The sequence below is a fragment of the Zeus faber genome (genome assembly GCF_960531495.2).
Source record: "Zeus faber genome assembly, chromosome: 1".
Taxonomy (NCBI): Eukaryota; Metazoa; Chordata; class Actinopteri; order Zeiformes; family Zeidae; genus Zeus; species Zeus faber.
The window spans coordinates 52,125,996-52,142,239 of NC_137193.1; the positions used below are offsets into that span (position 1 = coordinate 52,125,996).

Sequence of the window (16,244 nt, forward strand, 5' to 3'; positions counted from 1 at the left end):
GTTCATACGCTCACACCTCATATTTCTCACGCTGAGAGTCCCAAAATAAGTAAAATTTTTATTCTACGCATAGATTTACTCACTCGCACTTCCTTGTTGCCTGTCACTGTTTGCATAGTGAACAGGAGATCCTTTCGGCACGCATGTTAAGTCAACGCCCACGTGCAACTTGCAATCCGTTCTCTGCGATTCGGCATTAAAGGTTCACAGTATCTCGAAAGAAAAGTGTTTTATTGTAGATGTATGTATTGTAACTTAATGAAACCAAAGAAAAGCTGTGGGAAACGGTGCGTAATGGGGACACTTTCTCAGTCACTCCCCCCAGGTCAACAACGACGATAATATCGTGTATGACAATCTTCGAGTGGGAATGCATCACAATCTAAAATTTTGGACATCTCGCAGGCCTAGTTGCTATGCAACTAACTTTGTTTCCTGGTCGGTATTTTACGATAGGCTCTATGGAATGAAACCGGTAATTCCAAGCAAGTATTCCCCACTTCCAAGCTAAATGTATTGTGTGTCAAAACAGGGAACCCGGCAGTAAAAAAATATGTTTTTTACCCATTTCGATTTCTAGTCTGTGGACACAGACACCCAATGTATGTATAGACGCGGGTCCGCGTCTGCATCTGTTTTGGAGTATAAACAAGGCTTCACACACAAAACACATTGGATACTCACACAGGTCTTATGCGGTTATGGAGAAGAGGACATACTTATCTCCTTACAGGCTTGTGTTCCTGTACTGGCTTTAGCTATTAAGGTTGAAAGCATCAAGTGGAGTCTCCAATTACAAATGCGGCAGAAAAAAATTAAAGGTGCTTCAACAGCTAATAACCACGTAAAACCCCTCTATATAAACACCACTAAACTCTGTGCACGCCAGTGAAAGCTAATTTCCTGAAGTAGGCTGGCAATTTTTCTCTGTGCCGGTCTTTAATTTTGCTGACATCAAAGTCATTAGCGTACAGGAAGCCATTTTTCCATCGCCATAGGTTTTTTGTGTCTTACTTTCTTGCATCAACACTCCTGGAATGTCTGACTTGGGTTCTGGTGTCACTGGCGACTGCTTCCCTGTTAGATGCAGACTCTTGTGTGATGAGAGACCCATTAAGAGGGTCTTACTCATGACCAGTCTCAAATCCTGAAATTTTAACTGTTAACCACGGGGGTCAAGGCCACCACACAATGACATGTCCTAGACATGCACATCTCAGGCTGTCCTTCACTCTGCTGTTTATTGGAGAGCAAACCTCAGACCACTAAAAAGACCTGCTGCTAGATCACCACACCACATGTACAGATTTCACCGACATGCACAGCCATGGAAACACAGAGGGTGCAAACTCATTTAGCTATGGTATATAAGCTAACATAAACCAAAATACATACACTGAAAAAACACGTCCACAGGCTCCGATAGAGCACAAAACCACATTGACAACCTCCTGAGTCATTTCATGTGCTGCAAATTTCATACAAAAGGGGGAGAGAAAAAAAATCTGGTTTCAGATTTTTGTGTGAAATTCCCTCTTTGAAGTTAGTGACGCACTTGGAGTGGTTGAAAACAGCTGACTTCAAAGAAGGGCCCTGGTTCTTCCTGGCGCTATTCGGCAAATGTAGTAAGTTAAAGTTCTATTCACTGTCAAGGCTTAATAGTACCGGCAGCGTGCGGGGAAGGTTATTCAGGAGATCTTGAAATAATTTTATCCAAATAGGTTATAGTTGGTGTGTGGCTTCCTCTCTACTTCACATCTCTTATTTATTTTCCTAAAATACCTTTTGATCAGTCGAGGTCATGAAAATACATGTTTTTGGTGTTGCTCTGAACTTCAATGAGTGCTCCCTATAACTTCTTGCTCTCTAGGTGGTTTCATGAAATCATACTTGTTTCCTGTCATGCTTATTTTAAGTCTCTCTGGATAAGAATGTCGGCTAAATGCCTTTAGCGCAGTATGTTAATGTAACTACACTCATTGTCAAGGGATGTCAGTGCTTTGAAGTTTCACAAGATATCTGCCAAAGAGCTCAAGTAAGCCTGAAAAGTAAAGCCTTATTTAGGTGCAAAACCGCAAAGGGCACAAAATCTTTCACCAAAGTCTCAGTAAAATGTCAATACCCGGCCACCATAAATTGCAGCAAATCGCCTGTCGACTGAACGTAAATATGAAATCCCTGGCCTGTCTCTCTCTTCTCTCGAGTTTCAATTTAATATTCACATGCCATATGACACAAATAGAGTCAAAGGCTGCCATTAATCAGATACAAAACTGCTTAATCTCTCTCTCTCTCTCTCTCTCTCTAAGTGCCTGTCTGCCGTGTGTGGCACATTCAATTCTTCTGAAACAGTCAGCACAACAAGCACCCAGCCTCATTATTAGAAGGCCAGGAATGAACCATGTCCTCCACACATGGGGGGTGGATACCAGTGGGTTTCTCACCATGTTGTAAAGCAGAACATTGTAATGTGATACCGTTCATCTAGATATGTGCATAACTAGCCAAGAGTGAATCTGTGCAAACTCTGTGCTCCAAACATTGCTCAGAACTTGTTTTATATGTGTCACTCCTCAGTAATGAGTGGCTAATGCTTTGATGTGGTGAGACTTGATTAATGAAGCCACATACAAAATAGCATCTACTTTACGGGTGGTGCTTTCGCGGGTGGTGCACTCTATCATCAGTATCCGTACAATGGCCGGCTAAACGTCCTGGTTGGTAGGGACAGTGGTTCCACAGTGGTTTCCAGCCAGGCCAGCTCTCTCTCCCAGTGCTGGCAAAAGCCTTGCCAACGGCAGTTGGCAAGCAGAGCCTCGGCCATCTCAGTGATTGCAGAGTTTAAAGCACCCCAGTGGGGAGTGGGTAGAGTTTGGCTATAGTTTAAATAGCCGTTAACATGCTCAGTCTGTTCCCAAATTCCCCACCCACCACCCCCATTTCAGTTTGCCCTTATGGTACATCCCTGGAGGGCTCGGGTTCAAATTCATTAGTGCTTCTTTATCTCTATGAAAATGAAGGGCCCTCTGTTCTGCCTCCATCTACCTTCTGTTACCAAACATCCCACCCATTCTCACTCCTTCCATCCATCCCTCCCTCCCTGCCTTCCTCCATGTGCTTTCTCTAACTCCCTTTTCTAATTTTTTATCCTCTAGGCCCTCACATTTTCAATCCCTTTCTTTCACTCTTTCTTCTACCACACTCGCTCCAGGGTGTGTTTGATAGGAGCGATTTGCCTTACTCCCTCCTGCTTTTGTCTCCCCTCCATTCTAACCCCAACCCCACCCTGTAGAGAGGACAGATTGAGGGCTGTCTGTTGACAAATGGTGTGGGGGTAGCACGGGGCAGATCAGCCCCCTCCCCCCTCCCGTGGCCAAGGGCCTAAATCACAGTTTGGTACTAAGCACATTTTAGCCAGACTGCAAATTTATGCTCAATAACATCAAATGTTTTGTTTTTGTCTAAAAAGGAAGTATAAGGAAATGAACTGGCACTCTGGTGACATACATTGTCAAGTACATTGAGGTTCACTGTTTTTGCACAAAAACACTCTGACATGCCATGTGGTTGATGACAGATGGAAGGCAGTTGGTAATGGGAATATAACCTGTGGACATCTAGTTGGCAGTCCACGTAACAGGTAGCAGTCTACATAACAGTCAAATTTATACAGAAGACAGCTGTTGGTGTGTATGCTGCACCCTCTTTGTTCCACCTTGCTGTCTTCATTTGCCTCTAAATGACGGCCTCTTTCGATCTCCGCTGTGCATTAACTTTTGAGCCCACTTCATCCTTTGTCAGACCAGGAGTCAAACCCAACAGTCGCATCTTTTTGCCTGTCAATGCCATTTCTCTGCATCTCTGATAAGAGCCCTGTTCATTCCTCTCTAAACTTCTCTCTTATCCCTTCTCGGCTCCTGTGTCTCTTGCTTTCCCAGATAAACAGGCCACTGCGTACCTGTAACACTTCATGCTCAAGTCAAAAGTTGCCCTCCTTTGTCTGGCAATACACCATTGTCAGGAACGTGGTCAACAGGGCTATGAGTATGTAGCTTAAAAATACCGGAGGGCAAAATAAATCTTCTTATCTCAACAACAATTAAAAAGTGATCCTATTTTAACGAACATGTTTCCAAGTCTAAGATAAAAGAAAATCTTAGCGTAAAACTGCTCAGTGTTTTAGAGAATCTCTACCTCAATATAAAAAGTGGATGAAATATAGAAGCAGAAAACACGAGGATGTGATCCATGAACAAAAGACCGATCAAAGTGTGTAGGGGCTGTATGACAGGGGGGTTGTGGTGTTGGTGGCAGCCCTTCTGGTGATGCTAATCTCTCCAAGCATGGCTGGTGTCTCTCTAGGTTGACACTGTTTCTGAGGGCTTCATCTCCATCTAATCTGGATTATCGGCCCCGGTCAGTGAGCTTCAAGAATTAATACATTTCATTATTCCTCATCTTCCAATCCCTCCCAACCCAACTTTTCCTAATCCCCTTTGCCAATTACCTTGGTAGCCATGGAGATTTACAGTATTCCAAATCTGATGGTGACGGAAGAAAAGTAGGCAGGGGAAAAGGTTAGCAGCACAACACTTTCACAGGTTTCTCAATTAATACATAGTGTGAAGACACTGATGTAATCATTTGGCCATTTTAGTGTCAAGATTGTTGGGACCAACTGACTTTTATGTTTACATTCATTTAAATTGTCTCTCATGTTGGAATTGTCTCTAATTACTAACATGTGAAATTAAATTAAACTAAATGAATTTTGAATAATCTCTGGCATGACTTTCTTTTTATCCTGAGGAGTTATCAAATTAAACTAATTTGAGATCTTAGAAGAATCAGTTTTGTTGTTGATGTTGCACCTTCTTCTTCCCTCAGTTTCACAAGCTGAAACTATAAATAGTAAGTTCCAGCCTGCAACTGAATGTGTGTGTGTGTGTGTGTGTGTGTGTGTGTGTGTATGTGTGTGATCTATAGAAGTGGAAGTGAGGGTGTCCTGGTTAAATGTTGAGCGTCAAGGTAATACAGTGGTACCTCAACTTACGACTACATCTACTTACGACTAATCCGAGATACGAGTAGCGACAGTCGCTACTCATATCACTGTATCGACTTGTATCAACATGCGACCGACTGCTCCAAGATACGAGCGTGGAAAGTTGCGGTTGGCACGTCGGCGGCCAGTCAGCGGGCGACCTACATCGTGTGTGCACGTACTTCGTGGCGTATCGATATCTTTTTCAAATTTACTGTGTTTGTGCTGTGAATTTTGTTTATTTTCATAATTTCATAATTTATATGGGAAAAATTGCTTCGCTTGTATGCGAGACACGAGGTTCTACGCCCACAAGTATTCCCTTAAACAACACACACACACACACACACACACACAAACGCACGCACGCAGACGCAGGTGCAGACACAAACACACATATTTCCTCTTCCTGATGGATTCTCGCAGTGAGCCTCATTTCTAAAACCACTTTGCAAAAAAGAAAAAAAGATAACCGCGGGAAGTGGCAGGACCCTCTTTCCTCCAGGTTTCTTTCTTGTCAAACGGTGGAAGGCGCCTCAAAATTTACATACAAATGTCAGCCTCCACATTCCCACAGGCTTCTGGAGGCGCTCTGCTCTCTACACCGCGTTGCGCATGACAAACCTTTCCTCCTCGTCCGGGAGACAAGCTCATGATGCACGGCGCAGAACCGAACACAATACATCTTGCCACTGGTGCACTCCCTCTCCCTGCTCGCTCCTTAACGCACCAATAGCACACTGTAATCTGTGTATTCAGACCCCAGTACGCTGGAGTACAGCCCCACTTCTTCTCAGTTCTTTTTTTATCTCTCGAATGAAGAAGTGTGTATTCGAACATAGGCATTGTATCTTGGAGGTGTAATTACCTTGAATGAGTTGCGATTGAAGTTTCAGATGCAAGGTGTTGAGGAAATTGATAACCTGGAACAATTTTAATGCCGAGCGAGAGACCAAGAGAGATACAGAGAGAGAGAGAGCGAGGAAGGGAGATGAGGACTTAACTATAGCGGGCAACAGGAAGGGGTAATGGGATGGTGGACGTCTTTGAGGGAGAGATCCCGACATCATCTGCATACAAAGCAATCTTCCCCAGGCTGAAAAAATAAAATAAAATACGCTCAACCTGCCAGGGCTCTCAGCTCCTATTCCCGCCGGAGAGCAGCACCGGCAGCCCCTTTCAGTGGTTAAGTGGCCCACATAGAAACTCCAACGCCATCTCTCATAAACCGGGACGCGTATCCCCTGATGCATAGGCATGAACAATCGTCCTGACAGGCAGGTATTTACTCCTCCTTAACCTCAGCTAGCGCTGAGTGATGGGGACCAACAGCAGGCTCCTCCCCCTCCATTCCTCCCCGTACCCATCTCCTCTGCTCTCTCCTTCTATCTCCATCCACATCTTTTATTTTTCTCTCTGTGCGCTCCCTCCCATCTGGCCTCCTCTCTTCATACTTACTTATTTTCTGTCCATGGCCTCATGACCATCTCCCTAGACTCCTTCAGCTGCTTAACGCCCCCCACCCACCCTCCAGAGTTCCATGTTTTTTATGCTTGCACTACACGCTATTACTGAAATCCATCAATTATCTGCCTACTTCTGTTTAGTCCCAACGGCCCCCCTCTCTCCCCACCATCAAACACACACACACACACACACACACACACACACACACACACACACACACACACACACACACACACACACACACACACACACACACACACACACACACACACACACACACACACACACACACCCCCCTTTGGCAGTCGAGAACCCCCTCAACACGCGTCCCCACCCCACACACTTGTCCTCTTACTGAGTTCCCCCCACCACCAACAATACCAGATGTCTCCAAGTTTGGGTAGAGAGGGGGTTTGGAGGGGAAGTGGGGAGACATCAACAAAAAGGAGGGGTAGTGTATAGAAGAGAGGGGGGGGGGGGGGGGTGTATGAGTTTTGAATGGGTTTGCACCCATCCTGCCCTGGGGGGGCTTTCTGTACCAACACAAAGAGCCAGAGGATTACCAGCTTTTAGCACAAGAAAACCCAATTTATCTCGCCCTTCTCTCTCTCTCCCCCTGACTCTCTGTATGACTCTCTCCCATCATGACCACTTCTTGTCACCCACAAGAGATTTTTAAAATTCCCCTTTCTCACCCCCTCCAAAAACCCATGTCTCACCACGCCTCCTGTTCCATCCCCTCCACCCCACACATTTCATTCCATCGAAATCAATGCATACACTAAATATTTTTGTCTTATGTTCTCATCCTTTCTATATTGCATGGAAAGGGCATCCACTCATTGAAATTCCTCAAGCATCACCATGTTACAGGCTCTGGTCATGCCATTAGTACAATTTTATACACAGGTTTTTAAATTACCCACCACACCTTGACGTGTTGACATGGTTCCTTGAGCTGAATCATGGCACGTTGGGTATCTATCTGACCCTGCAATCTATGAGGTCAAGATGACAAGAACATGGAGGAACAATAAATGTGAATTACTGGAGAATCCAGTAATGCAGCCAAACTTCAACCTGTTCCATCCGACAAATTAGGCTTCCCTCCAAACCCTACGGGTCAGACCTCTTCGGGCAGAGGACTGAGCGTTCATGGCAAATCTGGTCCCCAAGGAGAACCAGGATGATGAGGCCCTCTAGGTAACCTCTGCGTATCAATTTAGGAGAAGCCACTGAGTAATCTCACTCATGCAGTAATAGTGCAGCCTCCACCAGGAGAGCGAGACGGAGATAACAAAACAAAAGGGGATAGACTGGGACAGAGTCAGACATTAGGTCCAGGAGAGATGCAGAAAGACAGGCAGAGAAAAAGACACAGATAGAAGCAGACACACCCCCTTGACACACCTCCAAACCCGGGTGTTAATTACTTGTTTCCATGAAACACCACTTCAAATTAACTCCATAACTATAAAGAGGACAGGGAATGCAGCCAGGTGTGTGCCTCACAGGAGATGCCCCAGGGTAGGTGCCTGAGGAACAGGTGTCAACCAAGCAACTTGATGGACTCCTCCCAGTTGTAAAGGCTTTTTGGTCACCCCATGGAGGGCCTTGTAGTCAATCTAAGGCTTTAAATGTGTTCAGTGGGTTTACCAGATATACTGAAAGAGTATCTACTCTTTTATATGAAAGGGGGAATTAGGTGACATCTATTTATTTTGTTCATTGGTGGAATCCACAGAGAGAGAAACAGAATAAATAAAAATAATTGTTAAAAAACAACTCTATGTTGTCCTTTTATTATGGACCATGTTGTGAAAGGTAGATGGTTTAAAGATAGGCAGCAAGTGAAAAAAGGGAGACAGCTGTGGTGGGGTGTCAAAAAGGGGGGGGGGGCTTGTCAGGAAGAGAGGGTCCTGCATTAATAAGGGCAGAAATGGGAGCGATAATGTGAGATATTTTGGAGAGATAGCTAGAGGAACAAAGAGAAAGAGTGAGAGGGATAGAAATGGAAGCTAGCAGCTGGGCCGATGGCCAATATGTTAGGTGGACTTCATCTCAGCAGGAGACCGATCAATCTTACGGATCAATCAAGACATTGCGCATGTGCCTCATCTGATCTCGTACCAACACTGCTTCTGAACTCCCATACACCAAATGCACCAAAACAGGCTCTGAAACTGTCGTGGTGTATTCCAGAGGTCTGGCCATTGCGTTTTTTGGAGTTGGTTTATAAATCAAACCTCTATGAGCCTCAGAGAGCTCTGGACCATTTCACATTGGAGGACATGTCTGACAAAATGGCCAATAATCACCTCGCCACAAGCCCAGGTCCATCACTAGTATCCTGTGTCTGTCCCTGTGTCTACAGAACAGGAAAAGAATCACACACGAGTATCTGGACATCTGCATCAATCATTTGAACTGAGAGGACTTCTTTACATGGCAGTTGAAGGATACATTTCTCCAGTGTAAGTAACATATACAGCCTAGGAGATCTGAATGGTTGCGTGTGCTACAAATCACTAGCCATGAGAGGAGCATAAACGGCTCTAAAAGGCTTATCCAGAAATGGGGGAGAAGAGAAGGGCACCCTTTCCAAGACACAATGCCTCCTGTTTTCACAGCCAGACTAATTGCATCTAGTCAGTGGAAGAGCTCCGATTTAGCGCTCAGAACAAATTAAGACGAATAAACACAATTAGCAGCAGCGTAAAGGCACCCTCCCATATACTCCCTCTCGCTCTCCGATAACGCTTATCCCACAACAGCTGCCATTAACAGTGCCGTCACATCAAGAGCCATGTGACTAATTGCAAAGCACTTGATGCCATCAAATTCGTACTAATTTGGCTTTGAATGCAATCAACAGGGCACCCAATAATAAGAAAATGAGTAGCAGAGAAACTGTAGGGTATGGAACTTCAGACAAAAAGGTGACTGAGGTGGATTTGTGCAGTAGTGTATTATACTTTTGTCTCTCAGAAAATGAACGTTTGATATCCTTTAATTAATTAGGTTTTTAGCAGGATGAATTGGAATATAGCAGCCGATGCCTTATTACCCTCAAATGAGGAGTTAGTCTTAAAAAGTTCCATTTAGAGTTTGTTTGCAATTGTAAAGCACTGATATTATAATTGAATAGGCTTGTTAGCCTCCAGCACAAACTATTAGAGTCTCAACATGCAAATGAAATAGAGTCAAAATAATTACTTGATGACAAGGATTCAAAGCCAGCAAGATAAATACACCAACACTGAGCTAGCAACTATTGCAATCTTCTGACTACCTAAAGAATAATACACAGACGTTGAAGGGCTTACGGACACCCAGTTTGTCCCTCAGCCGTCTCCCATAACCCCAGTGTCCCCTTAAATGCCCTATATGTACCCTACATGGTCCATTCAGAAATGTGATAAAGGAATGATATAAGAGGCCATAGAGGAAATCATTTTTTTCAATTAAAGTAAATAATGCTTTTCTTCCAAGTAGACAGGAGGAGGAGGGCAGCTCCAGGAAGAATCTAAAAGTTTGCCCAATAAATGCTGCAAGCTTTATGAGATGTACCGTTTTCGTCTCGCCCCCTTCTACCACATTCATTAGCACTGCTTACGAGCTTGTCAGTCACCAGCGCATTGATTTGTGATTTCACCGGGAAGGGCTGTGACAGCCACGTTGGGCATGGGTAGCCACCTCTGCCTGGCAGCCTTCCTCTGCATTTTCCGTGCATGGGTGTCTGACAGTGATTAGGGGTGATAAATTGTTCAATTAAAGCCACATTAAGCACCCAGAACAGGGTTGACATGCAGCCTCTTGGTATGCTACGTGTAGTCCAATTACTAGGAAGGACAAGACTCCTTCTTGCTTCTGACAATCAACATGTGGCTCTCTTCATACGACAAAAGGGTTTATTTAAACCAGTTAGTATGCCGATTGAATACCGTGACACAAGAACGATGGGCTGCTGTTCAGAATCCTGCTGCAAATGTAACTTTCCAATCCTAAATTACATGTCAGTCTTTTGTCGACCTGGAGGCCTTGGCCTGTAACAGGGGTTCCCAAGCTGGGATCTCTGCCCCCCAAGGGGTCCTCAAAATAATTGCAGGGGGACAGTCGCAAAATTACTATTTTATTACTATTACTATTACTATTAAATTACTATTACTATTTTTCACTTTTTAATAGTGCAAGTCAAATATCAAACCAGTTGGCAGTTTATTATAGATACATTATATTACAACTCCGCCACAGCTTCAAAGTGCCTGGTTCAATGCAAAAAAAATGCCTGTATTAGACATACCATTTGGCCTTTGTTAACAAAGAAATACCATTATTTAAGTGGGCCTAATCGAATTTTACCTTTAGTTTATTTATATATTTATTTGTGGTGCCCTATTTCGTAAGGAAAGCAACTGTATTGACAATCCCCATCTACTGAAGCTCATCATTTTCAACAAAAATTATCCCTGATCACCAGACCGAGCAAGCGAAATGCATCACTAATCCCTTTTGGATGCAAATAGGGTAGAACTGCTGAACCCCCCCCCCCCTCCAAAAAAAAAAAAAGAAAACATAAATAAGAGGCGTTTCAATTCTGATTCGACTCACTTTACTTAAGAGAAGATAGAGTAAACAAAACAAAAAATAAAAACAAGTCCACACGCCTGCCAATAACTGCGGCTACTCCAGACTAGGAACCATGCAGTAGACAAAAAAAAACAAAACAGCCCCAACACAACTTGTTGAATTGTGCTTTGCCCTGAGGTGGACAGGATAAAAAAAAAAAAAAACTTTTTTTGATGCATTTTGCCTATTGCTGCTTTTATACACTCAAAAACAAACCACACTTAGTCGGAGCGATGAGCTCGGAGGTATAACGGCAACCTCGGCGACACCAACAGCACCGCTCGACTCACCCCCGCGTCGACCAGTTTCTAACGACATAAAGGCCGCGGGACGGACGAAAAAAAAAAAAGAACAGAAACAAACACAACAATCCGCCAGAGCCGCTTCGCCCGGCCGCGACACGGCGAAACAGCGGGCGTTTGTTTGAGAGGAGCGGGATACTTTTCAGGCGGACAACGCAGCAACTTGAGGACTAATCTACACCCAGAACAAAACGCACGGGTCGCTGAAAGTAACGGTTCGTGCTTTGATAAATGAGCCAAACCCCCAAAAGACGCGACGCACTCGTATATTTGCGAGTGCGAGATTCTTTCACCACCACCGCCGCCACAACAACAACAACAACAACAACAACAACAACAAATAGCCCGCACTTACTGTTATAGCGTGAGAAGAAGTGGTTATTTTTTATTTTTTGTTGTTTATTTTCACCACACCCCCTCCCGCTCCTCCTCCGCGGAGGCTGCCGCTGCTGCTGTTTTCTGGACGCCGGTTTTAGAGGCAGGTATCCCGCGGAAGGAGAGGGAGAAAGAAAGAAAGAAAGACAGAAAGAAAGACAGAAAGACAGAAAGACGGACAGAAAGAAAGACAGAAAGACGGACAGAAAGACAGACAGAAAGACGGACAGAAAGACAGACAGAAAGACAGACAGAAAGACAGAAAGACGGACAGAAAGAAAGACAGAAAGACAGACAGAAAGACAGAAAGAAAGACAGAAAGACGGACAGAAAGACAGACAGAAAGACAGACAGAACGACAGACAGAAAGACAGACAGAACGACAGACAGAAAGACAGACAGAAAGACAGACAGAAAGACAGACAGAAAGACAGACAGAACGACAGACAGAAAGACAGACAGAAAGACAGACAGAAAGACAGACAGAAAGACAGACAGAAAGACAGAAAGACGGACAGAAAGAAAGACAGAAAGACAGACAGAAAGACAGACAGAAAGACAGAAAGAAAGACAGAAAGACGGACAGAAAGACAGACAGAAAGACAGACAGAACGACAGACAGAAAGACAGACAGAACGACAGACAGAAAGACAGACAGAAAGACAGACAGAAAGACAGACAGAAAGACAGACAGAAAGACAGACAGAACGACAGACAGAAAGACAGACAGAAAGACAGACAGAAAGACAGACAGAAAGCCGTATTTCCACGTTGACGTCCAGAGGTAACGTAGAGCCGCCCGCGCGGCGCGAGACGGCGCGCGGTGTTTCAAAGTGAGCGTCGCGTGCGATCCTACCGCTCGCGGTTTTTGGTTTTTTTTTTGCCCCCCCCCCCTCCCCCTCCCCCTCCCCCTCCCCCTCCCCCGGTGCGTCTTATCTCCACCTCCCAGATTTGGACTCTTTTCTTTCCCTAAATATCCAGCTCCTCACTAACCGTGGGGGGTGGGGTTGGGAGTTAAATCCAGCCCTCCCTCTCCGCCGCTGGGGGGGGGGGGGGGGGGGGTCTCTGGGGGGGGGCCTTGTGGAGACTGCCCCCTCGGCACTCACGTGACCGCGCTCAAGCCCAACGACGGTTTTGCTGGGACTCGTAGAACGGCCACGGCACGGCCTGCCTGAAAGAAACTACTCAATTAATGTTATTCTTATTATTTTTATTTATTTATTATTATTATTATTATTATTATTATTATTATTATTATTATTAGTAGTAGTAGTAGTAGTAGTAGTAGATTCAAGATTCAAGATGCAAGATTTTTATTTGTCACATACATATACATACATATATGCAGTGAAATGTAATGCAACGCACCCGGTGATAGCACACAATATGTCCTAGGAAGAAAAATAAAAGTAGAAAATTCCTTTCTAATGGACCGACTAACTGACTCCAAAAACGTAATACAGTAAAGTTGAATACTCATGGAATAAGATAAAACTATATAGAATAAAATGCAATAAAAATAAATTGAAATAAAATGGAATAGATAGAGGGAATATGCCTATGTATATACAGATATGTGCAATTAAAGTGGCATGTGAATTAAAGTGGCATGTGAATGTGAATAGAGTGAGGTAGTGTTTGGGATAATACAGCACAGTATACAACAGTACGGCGCAGCAATACGGCATCACGAACAACCCTGAACAGTGATACAGTATGCGTTACAGTATGCTACATACAGTACAGTAGGTAGTGGAGCCTATGTGTTAGGACCCCTGGTGAGGTAGTAGTAGTAGTAGTAGTAGTAGAAAAAGAGTAGAGCTGCCTCCCTGATTTCCCTGAGTTGCTCACTATTTCCTTTATTAAATATATTCTCTTTACACAGTTGTTTACATACATATATATATATATATATATATATATTTCATATATATATATTTTTTATTACTATTTATTATACTATGTTCATCACTATTTCTATAAATATTTTGTCCCTTTATTTATTTATTTTTTTTATAATGTTGTGGCTGGTAACAATATGCATACTATTTTAATGCCCGGCAGTGTGTACTTCCATGCTTTATTTAATTGCTGATGACAATAAAAACATTGCACTACCCTGTAGGATTTACTGTGGAAATACCATATATTCAAGATGTTTACTAATCACGTACATATACACACACAAACATACATATATGCAGTAAAATGTCATATATCCAATATGTCATATTGAGTACTGCTGTGGATGCCATAGGCTTTCTATGTTTTTTAAGAATGCACCATAGGGAAATAATATAGAATATAATAGTGATATCTGTCTAATATTACTATAATTGTCCTATAGTGTGTTCTACAGAAAGATTGAAACCCCATAGTAACACACCAGTTACCTATTTTCACCACTTGATTTCAACACAAATGTACAGTAAGTGCTTGTGAAAACATTTCGTGATAAAAAAAAAAAAGTTTGAAATAAACCAAAAACAGTATTGCGGTCAAGAGGAAAGGCACTTCTATCTTCTTATCATGTTCAAAATAGTACACATCAATTAGATCAATGTCATTATTATGGCTTGGGAAACCAATGAAAAGAAACCAGACTGCATGACAAAAGTCCTTCAGCTATTTCTTTTTCCAGTAACTTGCTGGAAAATGGAATTAAACTGATTTCAAAACAATGTAAGCTGGTTATGTTGGACTGAAATTAAATCATTTATTTACATGAAAATGTACATATTCCGTCAAATGTATGTAATTATATTGTGTGTAAATCTGCCACAATGGAAAATCCGTTCATCCAATGACACTGGCCCCTACATTTAATCTATCACAGTTGGTGTCCGCTCGACACACAAAACCTTGCTCAACTGAACCACAACATGGGATTGGGAAATTAGCACCTGCCATTAGCCAGGGTCTCCGTTCTACCAGCCAATTCGGTAGGCAACCAACCATCATTAAAGAACCAACTCAATTTCAAATGAATTTGCTGGTTGGTTAAATCGAGACAGTCTGCAAAGCGGATGGTTAATTTAGAAGTTAAGCACAGTTACCACTGTGAGCGATACTACTGTTTCTAGCTTTGCTCAGGGCTCCATTCATTGCCATTTCGGCATGCAAATGAAAGCAAAAATCCACCACCTTGTTCCAAACTCAATTGTGTTTGGTCTCTCTAAAGGTTCCTCAGTCAGACCAGTAAGAGAATAAAGCTCTGGAAAATACCGTGCAGACCCTTCCCCAAAGTGCTCCCTCGCGTGCTGTGAACTTTTCAAGGTGTGCATGTCCTAATGGATGCAGACAAGGCCTTTTCCAAAGACCAATCTTTGCTGAGAACCACACTTCGCCACAAGCACTCCTCTCCACAGCCCTCTCTACTCACTGTGTTCAAAACCCAGTGTGAAGCGAAAAGTAAACACATTGGGCTGAGTGTGATTTTCACCTTGATTACTCCTCTGGACCCCCCTTATTCACATTGAGGCCCATTGTTTCATCAGCGCTCTAAATGGGGAGCAGCGGTTCCCGGTGGTTCCCGAGGTCTTAACATGGCAAATTTACCCAGATTGGAAAACACTGTGAGTAGCCAAGTGCTCTGGAAGGATAAAACCAGCACTTACTGGCTGACATGCACAATCCATAACAGAATAATGAGATTCCTTCGCACAGGGAGTCCTGAGATCTTCCTCTGCCCCCCTCTCTCTATTTTCTCCATCTTTATCTCCACTCTCTCTCTCTGACTCTTGCTCGACCACTTTCTCCCTCTCCCTCGTCCATAAACGGCATGTAAATTCAAACAGCGGAAGATACTCAGCGAATGTCGGAGGAGTGGTTAACAGATTGTGTAACGGTCAACAATGTGAAACTGATCTCAGTGGCTGTGGAAGAAGATCCAACGCTGCTGGAGTCCTACTGGGTTGCTGCTCCAATGATTCCTTAACTTGGAAGCCAAACTGGTCCAAAAATTCAGAGTTTGCATATAGTACTTTTGCAAATAACAAGAGAATTGAAAGAATATGCACCTGCTCCACGGATGCTTTTCTGTAGAAGACCCAAACTAAGCTCTGATCTCGCCTGCCTCAGTGGACTTGGTGATTGGCTGTTGACATTCTGTGACAGAGATTTGTAGTAATACATTTAATTCGAAATTTGACTATGGAATGGTAAAAGCAACACGAGTTTGGCAGTTTTCAGTTTATTATTTTGAGCTGCATCAGAATTCATCAAGATGAGTCCATACATAGTGGCATGCAAATGGTGGTCAAGGTGATTCAATGTAGCTCACTGAGGCCACACGCGGACAGCTCGGCTGGAGCACCAGCACATTTTGGCCTGAGGGTCGTTTTTTTTTTTTGTTTGTTTTTTTTCTCCTTTATTTGACAGGACAGTCGTTTGACAGGAAGGTGGTGAGAGAGAGGAGATGAAATGCA

At 43.5% G+C, this 16,244-nt stretch overlaps 1 protein-coding gene across 1 annotated transcript in view; it reads right to left on the minus strand.

The window, feature by feature from the left end:
- ptprsa (protein tyrosine phosphatase receptor type Sa) overlaps window positions 1-12,135 on the minus strand; it is a 201,221-nt gene extending 189,086 nt beyond the window's left edge. Inside the window, exon 1 of the mRNA XM_080014935.1 lies at window positions 11,798-12,135. The gene's annotated coding sequence lies outside the window, so the exon portion shown is untranslated. The remainder of the gene's footprint in view (window positions 1-11,797) is intronic.
- Between the last annotated feature and the right edge of the window lie 4,109 nt (window positions 12,136-16,244).